We start from the raw sequence: 11,839 nt of genomic DNA, 5'->3' as shown, positions 1-11,839 counted from the left end.
TTAGAAAAGAAAGGAAGAGAGAGAAGAGAGAGAGAGAGAGAGAGAACTTATACTCGCTTGTGCAACCCGATACTTGCCAAATATTGTAACAATAGTGATTTAATATTACTACCTGAATTTAATAAATTCTTAATTGAAATTTGCTCTCCCTTATTCTCTAGTTCATCCTTCAACTCATTTCTTTCGACAGTATATTTCCTACAATACATTATAACATGTTCAACTGTTTCATTAACCTCACATACCTCACAGAGCCCTGTTGGATGTTTGCTTATTAAATGCACTGAACTATTTAACCTTGTATGCCCCAATCATAACCTTGTATTTGATACAAATGCCTGCCTTTGGTATCAGTGTCCCAATACTGCTGTCATACTGTCAAAATGTTCTGTTTGATAATTGATTTAATTTCTGACCTACTAAGGGGAATCTGGATGTCAACTTTTTTTCGTTCTATGTTTTTTTGTTTTTTTTTTGTTTTTTTTTGCTTAATTGTTGTAACGCCAAGCCAGCAGAGGGAGCCCTCACCCTAGGACCGCCTGCATGCTCCCTCTGCTGCTTCTATTGTTACTTCCTGTTTGTCACTATTTAAGGACTCACCATGTGCTCACTTCTTTGCGAAGTATTGCCAGTTTCACCTGCCTTACCAAGCGTTTATAATATTACTCTGTTGGATTACCTGTTGCGACCTTGCTTTGTTTATGGACTCTTGATTTCACGGATTACCCCTGTTGGATTGTTTGCCTGTTTGGACTGTTTTCAAGGTTTGACCCTTTTCTGCCCTTTGACTATCGCTCCCTGGATTCCCCTATTGTTACGGTTGCTGTCATGGACTGTCTGCTTGGTAACTGACCCACTGCCTGTATAAACTCTCTGCTGTTTGGATTACGTTTACGTTTTGGACTGCTTTTCCGGTTATTGACCCCCTGCCTGTTTCATCGTGTATGTTTGCTGTTGTTAATAATAAACTTCTGCAATTGGATTCTACACCGCCTCAGCGCCTTCGTTACAATTGTCTGCCTCTTCATTATCTCTCAACCCAATATGAGCTGGAACCCACAAAAACTGTACTTTTATACTGTTTTGCTTTATTGAATATCTTGTCTTGTTTCTGACTTCTGCTCAATCATACTTATTAGAACTGAACTAGAATCTATTATTGCCCTGGATTTTTTTTTAACTTCACTAATCCACCTTATTGCCATATTATTGCAAACATCTCTCCAGTATACACTGACAAACAGGCTATATCATATTATTCACTTTTAACTTGGGTATTACAAATGCAGAGCACACATGACTTGTCTTTGGATCTTTTAAAGCATCTGTAATAATGTGCAAAAACTCTCCATACTTTAACCCCATATCAGGGGCGGATCTAAAAAAATATTTTTTAGGGTGGCAAAGGGGTGGCATGGGGTCTATGAGGGGTGGCAACACCAAAGAAAGCCCCCATGCATCATGTTTAAGGATTTATAGTCTGACATATACAATATAAGATGTTAATGTCAATGATTTCATGTTAATTTCCTAATATTAGAAAGAAATATAATATCATAGCACTGAAATTGGATCAGTTTTGGAAAATATTTTTGATTTTCTGTTATTAACAGAGGTGGGAATGTCTGTAATTACTCATAACACACTATCAACCATAAAATCTAGCAACATCCCAGCAACTGCATAGCTAGAGCCTGGCAACCACCCAGAATGTCCTAGCAACCAACTAGCAACACTTTAGCAAACATCTGTAAACTGACCAAACTATTTATGTTTTTAAACAAGTCTTAAGACAAGCCAGCATAAATATGCTTTTCAAACATTCAATCTAGTTATTACAGGTCTTAAATGATTACACACAATTCAAATACAACGATGACTCTCCTGCCCAATGAACCCTCGTGAGATCAATAACACTTTTTGCAACAACAATTTGCAACTCAATGTCTATTACATTATACACATAATTACAACATAAATTAAATTACAGATTGCTAATTCAGCAATTAACCTTTGGGAAAAAAAAAAAAATATATATATATATATATATATATATATATATATTCATTTTACTACTGTAAAGTAATCTTGCAGCAGATGAAAAGCACCAGAAAAGTTCAAATAATAAAGAAATACATTAACTTGGCATGCACCACAATACAGTACAGTAAAAAATTAAATAAAAAATTAAATTCAGCATCCTCTGCACATTTGGCTAAATTTCATTAGCGTATATAGTACTATTTGATCTCCTGACACAAGACTATATCTCTGGGTAGTCATTTCTCAATTCTGCAAAAATGCAGTAGGTGTACAACATGTACTACAGTTTACTGTACATATACAACAGTGAAATTTCTATCATCCAATATACTGGTACTGTACTATAATTGTATGTGTAAGTATAATACCCATGTAAATGATTCGTTCATTTCTCTCCTCTCTCCGTTGTTGGATGAGATTGTGATTGGTGTGTCATCAGTTGTGCTACTTAATGTTTAACTTACTTATTGTTAAACTTTTTGAGAAATGTGTTTTTGTTTTTAGCACTAAATGAATGGTTTGGGAATATAAAGCAACTAACATCAGTTACATTGTGTCAACAATCGAGAAAACTGCAATACGACCAGATGCTTACCTAACTCTGCTGTTAGTTTCCGCGATCGGCATCTTATTATTGATTTCATGCTATTATTGTTTCGTCGGATCCGGCAAAAAGGCCTATATCCACGATGAACGCGGTGCGAGCGGTCAGAGAATCGGATCACCGAACAATTACGCGATGAATCTCAGACATATCCGGACGGGATTAGATTTCTAAGAGGACTTCTGAGTTAGCCGAGAACCAGTAATTATCTGTTTAACAAATGTAAAACAGTTCTTTAGTAAACTGGGCCGCGCTTTGTGTTTTTGACTCAAAACGAACCGGTTCATAAGAGTCATTTGTTAATGAAGTCGAATACACTGGGCGCGCTGCGTGCGCGTTCAACTATCCTGCACATTTTATTGAAAGACGTGTTTTTTGCCATTCGGCTGAAATGTAGCACATGAAACACTGCTCACATTTATTCTGTGATAATTCTGGGGTGGCAGGTGGGGTGGCACAGTTTTTTCTTAGGGTGGCAGTTGCCAACCCGTGCCACCCCGGTAGATCCGCCCCTGTGTAGGTTAGAAATTAAACTAAAATTGCATTAAACCTGGTTTTAACCAAGATTATGCTGCAAGTTTTTCTTTTCAGCTCCAGTTCCTGCAATTTTGCAAATTCCCAGTTTATTCCCAATAATTCCCGTTAATTTCTGTATATTCCCAATAATTCCCATATATTCCCGTTAATTCCCATGGAAAGTTTCCAGTCTTGAAAATTCACGGAATTTTGCAAACCTAATCTCAAACAAGCCTCATATCATGCTAGGTGACGTCATCAGTATTGCGAGACTACGTTGTGGTTGTGATTCTCATGTGAGTTAAGATGTCAGAGTAAACAATGGTTAAAGTGAGCCGGTCTCTTCCCTTCATTTATGTAAAGTGAATAATTTGCCAAAGGGCAAACATAACATGGTGTCAGAGTAACGATCAGAAGACCCACAAGCAGTGAAGATGATGGAGATGTATGGTATTCAGGCACCGCGAATGGATTGGACTTCGGCCAACTTACCCGAAGAGCGGCGGCGGTTCAAGCAGCAAGCGGAGCTGATGATTTCTGGCCCATTGCGGGAGAAACGCGAACCAGAGAAGTGCAGTTACCTCCTTTTATGGATCGGGGAGAAGGGACTGGACATATACAACACCTGGTCACTTTCCGAAGACGAAGCTAAGAAGCTACAGACATACTATGATAAGTATGCAGCTTATATTACTCCCAAGTCCAACCCGATATATATGCCAGATATTGCTTCCATGAGAAAATGCAGGCTGATGGTGAAACATATGAACATTTTATAACTGAGCTGAAGCTACTTGTCAAAGACTGTGGTTACCCCAACAGTGACGAAATGGTCAGGGACCGCATCGTGTTCGCCACAAACTCCCCACGCGTCCGCAAAAAGCTGTTAAGCCAGGGAGCCGAACTGACATTAGACAAGGCGATAGATATCGCCCGTTCTCACGAGCTAGCACGGATACAATTAAAGGAGATGACTGGATCAAAAGATGGCCCCAAAATGTGTTTTGTGAATGCAACAAAAAGACAAAATGCTCACAGATACACAAAAACCAAAGACCATAAACTAGTACACAGAGAATGTGACAGGTGTGCAAGCTCTCACAGTCCAAGAGAAGCATGTCCAACAAGAGGCAAACAATGTATGAAATGCAAAAAGTAGAACCACTTCGCAAAAGCCTGCAAAACCAAGAATACTGACCAACCAAAGCCTCAGAAGAGACCCGTGCATGCCTTAGTGCAAAATAGCGAAGAGGAGCAGTGCGAATTGTACATCGACAGCATTACAACAGTGAATGCAAACAAAAACAACGTACAAGCTTATGCAGACATTAAAGTTGGACCTAGCCAGCAAACAATCAGGTTCAAAATAGACTCAGGTGTGGATATTAATGCTTTACCAAATAACTGTTACGGAAGCAGACGGACAACTGAGGTAAGTGAAACACAATTAGTTTATTTACAGCAGAGCAAGGAAGATGAGAAGATGACGTGCAGCAGGTAAGTTGTTTAAACAGTTGAAGGTTTGATCTTGGGTGAATGTTCGCTGGAATGATGATTGTTTCTTTGATACAGGAGTTGACGAGACTTGGATCGCTGGATGAAGACACACACAGATCGCTGACGGATGACAGAACTTACGGCACACACACCACTGAATGGTTGCGGATGAACAAGGCAGACTGAAATGGAACAGAGACAATGGTAAGTATTTTCAGGTAAGTTTAGTAATCGTGAACTTGGAGAGAATCTCGCAAGGAGTCCGCTTCGTATGAACGAGCCCGGACAATGACTGGTGAGTGGTGCGTGTTTTTATGTGCATGCGGTGATTGACTTCAGGTGCCGGTGATTAGTATTCAGGGGAGAGTGAACGTTGTGTGTGAGTGGCTGTAGAACCTGACCAATCCGTGACAATAACACCTTTAATGCATTATTTAAAAGGGTGCCCGTAGCACCACCCACACAATCTATTACAGCCTATGGAGGCAACGCATTGGAAGTCCGAGGCACCTGCATGCTAGAATATGAGCATGACGATCGCTCAGCGCTGCTAGAGTTCCACATTGTCAAGGCAAAAGCACCACTCATCTTAGGTTTAAGTGCTAGTTTAGACCTAAACCTCATTAAACTAGTAATGGGAATAAGCAAAGAGCAAACAAAAATAGGCAATAACCCCAAGACCATACCCAAAAAGCCAAAAACTACGAGTGTGTCTGGACCCTAGAGACCTCAACAAGGCTATCCAGCGGCCCAACTATCCACTCCCCACACTCGAAGAGGTCACCACAAAGCTCACGGGAGCACGATACTTCAGCTTCCTGGACGCCAGGTCAGGTTACTGGACTATCAAACTAAGCACAGAATCATCAATGCTAACCACTTTTAATACACCGTTTGGCAGGTATAGGTTCCTCCGACTGCCCTTTGGGATTAATTCGGCACAGGATGAATTTCAGAGACGTGTGAATGAAACATATGAAGGTCTCAAAGGTGTCGCTGCCATAGTCGATGACATCCTTGTATACGGCAGGGACAAAGAGGAACACGACACCAACCTCAGACCCATGCTTCAGCGCACGAGAGAGAGAGGGCTTCAACGAAATCCCAACAAATGCCGTGTTGGCATCCTAGAGGTCAGCTATTTCGGCCACAGGCTCTCATGTGAAGGTATTAGTCCGGACCCACAAAAGGTAATAGCCATACAAGAGATGCAGCCACCACAGTCCAAGCCTGAGTTAGAGACCATACTCCGCATGGTCAACTACCAGGCCAGATTCACACCGCACCTTTCAGAGGTAAACGCACCACTCAGACAACTCCTAAAACAAGACTCTGAGTTCATATGGGATGCTGTTCATGACAGAGCATTCAAGCAGATCCAAGAACTGATCACAAATCACCCAGTATTGACTTACTTTGACCCACAGATGGACCTCACATTGCAAGTAGACACCTCAAAAAGTGGCCTAGGTGCAGTTCTACTTCAACACGATAAACCCGTCGCCTGTGCATCCAAGTCACTCAACAGTACAGAACAGAATTACGCCCAAATAGACAAGGAGTTGTACACTGTGTTTTTCAGGTGTAAGCGGTTCCACAAGTACATGTACAGCAGAAAAGTAACTGTGGAATCTGACCACAAGCCGCTGGAGGCAATACTCAAGAAGCCTCTCACCTCAGCCCCTCCTCGTCTCCAGAGGATGATACTCCAACTCCAAAAATACGACATTCACATCCTCCACAAGTCTGGGAAACAGATATTAGTGGCCGACACTATCTACTGAATATCACAACGACATCTTAAGCGAAGGCATGGACGCACAGGTACACACCCTGATAGCTAACATCCAAGTCAGTGACAACAAACTGAAGGAAATAATAGCAGCGACAGCACAGGACACTCAGCTTATGACACTGAACCAGGTCACAAAGACCAGGTGGCCTGACACATACAAACAATGCCCACCACTCATTCGAGAATATTGGAACCACCGATGTGACATTTCGGAAATTGATGGCATAATGTTCAAAGGAGAGAAAATCATAATCCCCAAGAGATTACGAAAGGACATGCACGACCGCATCCATACGGGACGTATGGGCATGGAGAAATGCAAGCACAGAGCATGAGACCTTTTATTCTGGCCGCGAATGGGACTGCAGATTGAAGCAATGGTGGGACAATGCAGCATTTGTCAAGAATAACACAATGCCAACACCAAAGAACCTCTGCTGTTGCACACCATTCCTGAAAGACCTTGGCAGGTGGTAGGAACCGACCTGTCACATGGAACGAACAGAACTACATCATCATAGTGGACTATTATAGTTGATACTTCAAGATGGAAAGGCTCAACAGCTGCACTGCATCAGCCGTCATCACCAAACTCAAGGCAGTGTTTGCGCGCCATGGCATACCTGAGCGCGTCATCAGTGACAATGGCCCTTGTTACAGTGCAGAGGAGTTTCATAGATTTGCAATGGAATGGGATTTCAAACACTGCACCACAAGCCCAAGATACCCTCAAAGCAACGGCCTAGCAGAGAAAACTGTTCAAACTGCAAAGCGCATCCTAGGAAAAGCGAGAGCTGGTGACAAAGACTACTATCTTGGACTATCAGAATACCGCTACACACCTGTGGACAACCTAAAATCCCCAGCCCAACTCTTGATGAGCTGCAGGCTGCAATCAATTCTTCCCATAACTGTTGCACGACTCCAGCCTCAAGTCAACCCTCAGCACGTACTCCGGAATCGGAGAGGAGTTACCATATCCAAACTGAGGAAGGACAGATGCTCCGGCGCAAAAGGCGACACCTACGTGAAACGAGCGAGAGCCCAAGTACATCAGAGCACCACCCACCTGCACCACCTCACAGTGCTACCCCAGACCTGCAGACCGAACCTGCTCAACAACCATTTAGCCAGTCAGAACAAGAAAAATCTGGCTATACCACAAGATTCGGCCGTGCAGTCAAGCTTAGACAAATACTTAACCTATAATCACAAGACTGATTAGTCACACAGAAGCCTGAAGGAGCCAAGGGAAATGTTTCTTTACTCTTGTTATTATAACAGATGTATCTGATTCATTCACTAAAAGACTTTTATCCCTACCAAGAGGCATTACAATTTAAGCCTAATTTGATGTTGATGAGTCATGCTTTAAATTTGTTCAACACTGAGTTATAAAGATGTGTTCCAGTAAAATGTACATATATAGATGTTACGCCACATGTTTTTTTTTTTTAGGAGGGAGATGTAACATCCTGATGTTATCAATGCCTCAGTTACACAGAGCATATCATGCTAGGTGACGTCATCAGTATCGCGAGACTACGTTGTGGTTGTGATTCTCATGTGAGTTAAGATGTCAGAGTAAACAATGGTTGAAGTGAGCCGGTCTCTTCCGTTCATTTATGTAAAGTGAATAACTTGCCAAAGGGCAAACATAACAGTGCTCGCTAGATTATGGAATATCTGATATTCTGATTTTGAAATATGTGCAAATAAATGTATTTGGAACTTTAAACACTTTTCATGCCGAATCCGAGCTGTGGGATTTACAGCCTGCAAATTCATCCTCTCCTCCCGAAATACATTAAAGTAAGTCTCCGGTGAACTGGGAGAAAAGCAGATTAAACTTTATAGTTACCTACACATTGTGTATATGATATGAATAAAACGTGCCATCAGATTATATTTGTAGGATCATTATTGCGGCTTCCCAGCAAACATGCCCATGCAGGCCCGCTGCGGGTTTACTGTGGGACAGTGCGGGCAGAGCAAGCCCACAATAAACCTGCTGTGGGCTAGCCCATGTGGGCCCACAGTGGGTTTGCCCTTTTGGGTGCCCATGATAGTTTTCTGTTTTAGTTTTAACACTAAACCCGCTGTGGGCCCCCTGTGGGTTAGCCCATGCGGGGCCCATACCGGTTTGCTCAATTGGGGCCCAATGGGGATTTTCTGTGGGCAGCCCACTGTGGGCAAACCCACAAGAAAACCCAGAATTTTGCCCTTTTGGGATGCCATGAGGTTTTTCTGTGGGCAGTCCATCTTGTTAACAGCAAATGACAGCTAAAACTAAACTTTTTAAAAATGTTTTATGATTTTATTTTTTAAATAATTTTTATATCTACATGCAAATGTTACATTAAAGTTATATTTCTGTGACAATGGCAGTAAAATGTAAACAATAAGTTTATACAATACAGTTTAAGTTTATATAATTTAATACAGTTGTACTCATGAATTTACATACCCCTTGCAGAACATACTAAATGTTAATCATTTTAACAAAATAAGAGGGATCATGAAAACTGTATGTTATTTTTTATTTAGTACTGTCCTGAATAAACTATTTAACATGACAGATGTTTATATATACTCCACAAGACAAAATAATAACTGAAATTATATAAACGACCCCGTTCAAAAGTTTACATACCCTTCAATCTTAATACTGTGTGTCGTTTCCTGGATGATCCACGACTGTTTTTATCTTTCGTGATAGTTGTTCATGAGTCCCTTGTTTGTCTTGAGCAGTTCATCTGCCTGCTGTTCTTCAGAAAAAATCCTCCAGCTCCTGCACATTAGTTGTTTTTTTCCAGCATCTTCTGCTTTTTTGGACACTTTCCAAAACTGACTGTATGATTTTGAGATCCACCTTTCCACACTGAGAACAACTGAGGAACTCATACATAACTATTACAAAAGGTGAAAACATTTACTGATGCTTAAGAAGGCATCACAATGCATTAAGAGGCAGTGGGTATAAACTTTTGAACAGAATGATGGTGTAAATTATATTTATTAAGTATATTTTATTTACAGATTTTGTTTTTCCCCATTTAGTATTGCACTTCAGACTACAGAAATATTTACATGTCTCTCAGAAGACAATATAAGTGCAATTTACCCTGATCATCCAGTTCAAAATGTTTACACCTCCTGCCTATTAATGCATTGTGTTGCTTTCTTGAGAATCAGTGAATGTTTCCATCCAAAAAAAAAAAAAAACACACTGTATAGGAGTTCAACTGTCCAGTTGAAAAGATGGATTTTAAAATCTTACATTTACTTCAGAAAAAAGTTCAAATATGCAGATGCTGCTGGAAAACCAAATAATATGCAGGAGTTGGAGGATTTTTCTGAAGAACAGCAGGCAGCTGAACTGCTCAGGACAAACAAGGGACTCATAAAAAAAAAAACTATCACAAAACATAAAAACTGTCACGCTCAGACGAAGCACACGAACAACGACGTAAAATAAACGGAAGGTAGTTAATAAATCCAACAGGGAACACAGGAGACACAGGGTAGCAACATTAACGTCGGACAAGGCAAGAGGGGAAAACACACGCTATATATATAGCTATATATGTATATAATATATATATATATATATATATATATATATATATATAATATATAATATATAATATATATATATATATATATATATATATATATATATATATATATATATATATATATATATATATATATATATATATATACACACACACACACACACACACACACACACACACACACACACACAGACTGATTACAACCACAGGTGCAGACAATAAGGGAAATACCAAAACACACAAAGCTGTAGGGGGAATTGAGGGGAGAAACCAACTAAACAGTCCAGGGGTGTGACATTACCTCCCCCCCCGGAAGAAGCGCGTCCTCGCGCCGACAAACAGGAAAACAAAATGTACAGTCTTAGGAGGGGGCTTTGGCGGAGGACGGACTCCCAGGAGGAGGGCAATAGATGGAGTCCAGGGTGGTGACGGAATAGTCCAAGGAGGTGATGATGGAGGGAGGAGCCAAGGAGGAGATAGGAGAGGGCTGGAGCAGGAGGAGCCAGGTGAGACCCAGACCGCAGCCATGATGGAACCCCACGGTGGAGCCGATGGAGGGAGGAGCCATGGTGGAGGAAGGGCTGGCGACACCATGGGGCCGACCGACGGAGGCGGAGCAGGTGGTGGTAGAGCCTGAGGCGGAGACGGAGAGCCGATGATCCTGGGCGACACCGAGGATCCGGAGGGCCCAGGCGGAGCCCAAGGCTCTGGCGACCGAGGCGGAGGCGGAGATCCGGAGGTCCGCGGCGGAGCCGGAGTGACAGATGAACGAGGCTGTGCCCGCGGGAGGGAGGAGGTCCACAGAGCCGGAGGGACGGAGCGACGAGGCGCAGCCGGTGGAGTGGAGTCCAGAGGCGAAGGTGGGGCGACGACTGACCAGGGCGGAGCCGGAGGGACGATGGAGCCCGGTGGAGCTGGTGGACCGACGGGCGACGGTGGAGACGAGGGAGCTGAGAGACGGGGTGGAGCCGCAGGGTCGAAGGGCCGAGGTGGAGTCCAGGACTCAGAGGCTGGAGGCGGAGATGAGGGATCCTCCAGCCATGACACTGATGGAGACTGGCAGACCTGCGGCGAACCCACCGCACAGATGGTGGGCTGAGGGTGAGCAGATGGGCTGCCAGGAGACAGTGGTGGCGGGACTGAGGCAGCAGAAACAATAGACAGAGGGAGGGTGGGTGGGAAATCCAGGCAGTCAGGTAATTTAGATGGTGGAAGGAGAACGGGCATATCTTCATATATATCTTCAGAGAAATTACTCAAATTTTGTTCCAGAAAAATTGTTCCACACCAAAATCCCTCCATAAGGCAGACGTCATCGCAGCTAGCAAGATGGCAAATGCTAATAAACTCCTCCACGTAGTCCTCAAGATCCCTGCCATCCTGGAAGATAAAGATGGTTTTTCCTCCCAGAATGGCATTTCCCCTCCTTGGGTTTCCGTCGAAAACACGACGGAAACAAAATACTGAAAAAACACGACAAACAAAACGGGGAGGAATACGCAAAAACAACTGTATCGGTCAGACGTTCTGTCACGCTCAGACAAAGCACATGAACAACGACGTAAAATAAACTAAAGGTATTTAATAAATCCAACAGGGAACACAGGAGACACAGGAACACAGGGTAGAAACATTAACGTCAGACAAGGCAAGAGGGGAAAACACACGCTATATATACACAGACTGATTACAACCACAGGTGCAGACAATAAAGGAAATACCAAAACACACAAAGCTGTAGGGGGAATTGAGGGGAGAAACCAACTAAACAGTCCAGGGGTGTGACAAAAACAGTTGTGGATTATC

Source organism: Labeo rohita, chromosome 22, assembly GCF_022985175.1.
Source record: "Labeo rohita strain BAU-BD-2019 chromosome 22, IGBB_LRoh.1.0, whole genome shotgun sequence".
NCBI lineage: Eukaryota > Metazoa > Chordata > Actinopteri > Cypriniformes > Cyprinidae > Labeo > Labeo rohita.
The sequence above is the reverse complement of the archived record's forward strand: the minus strand, read 5'-3'. Positions refer to the sequence as shown.